The sequence below is a fragment of the Meleagris gallopavo genome, unplaced genomic scaffold (assembly GCF_000146605.3).
Source record: "Meleagris gallopavo isolate NT-WF06-2002-E0010 breed Aviagen turkey brand Nicholas breeding stock unplaced genomic scaffold, Turkey_5.1 ChrUn_random_7180001890354, whole genome shotgun sequence".
NCBI classification, from domain to species: Eukaryota; Metazoa; Chordata; class Aves; order Galliformes; family Phasianidae; genus Meleagris; species Meleagris gallopavo.
Genome location: NW_011154070.1, coordinates 1 through 688, shown reverse-complemented (window position 1 = coordinate 688; position 688 = coordinate 1). Strand labels below are relative to the sequence as shown.

Below are 688 nucleotides of genomic sequence, written 5' to 3'. Positions count from 1 at the left end.
TGCTCGGCCCCGCCGCCCGGGCGGCTCCCAGGGACGGGGTGCTGCGGTACGGGGTGCGGGAGAGGAGAGTGGCGGGACTGTGCCGGTGAAGGGTGCTGTGGTGCGGGGTGACAAGGTGCGGGGTCACGCAGGTGCGGGGGTCATGCAGGTGCGGAATTGCAGAACGGCGCGGTTTCACGCAGGTGTGGGGCTCACAGAATTGTGGGGTTGCGCACCAGATGCTGAGGGTCGGGGCCGCGGTGCGGAGGCAGCACGGGGGCTGCGGGCCGGGCGGTGGTAAGAGGCGCCGCGGTAACCTCCCCCCATATTCCCCGTCCAGACCTGAGCTCCCCGCGGCCGTGGGGATGGATCCCGGCCCGACCCGCTGAGCCCGGATCTCTCCGCTCTGCAGTGAGTGCCCGACCCTGGGGCCGGAGGGTATGGAGGAGGGGGTTGGAGGACGGCCGGGACACTCGGGGACCCCGTGAGTGGTTGCAGGGTAGGGGGGATGGCTTGGGTGGCCGCGGGGCTGGAGAACTGGGTCTGGCCGTGGGACGGGAGAGTGCGTGCCCCTCTCCCAGACCCCACTGTCCCCAGGTTGCTGCGTAGCGCTGTGCGGAGTTTGGGACCGCCGCAGCGGGACGCGGACGAGATGACAAGGGAGCAGGGTAAGGCCGTGCGGCGGGAGCGGGGAGAGGAGGGCGGCCGT

General features: G+C 71.7%; 1 long non-coding RNA gene across 1 annotated transcript; it reads left to right on the top strand.

The window, feature by feature from the left end:
- Positions 1–679, top strand: LOC104916410. Its single transcript, XR_796583.2, has 3 exons — positions 1–46; positions 320–390; positions 577–679. It is a non-coding gene; the product is annotated as an uncharacterized LOC104916410 (long non-coding RNA).
- The last annotated feature ends 9 nt before the right edge of the window (positions 680–688 follow it).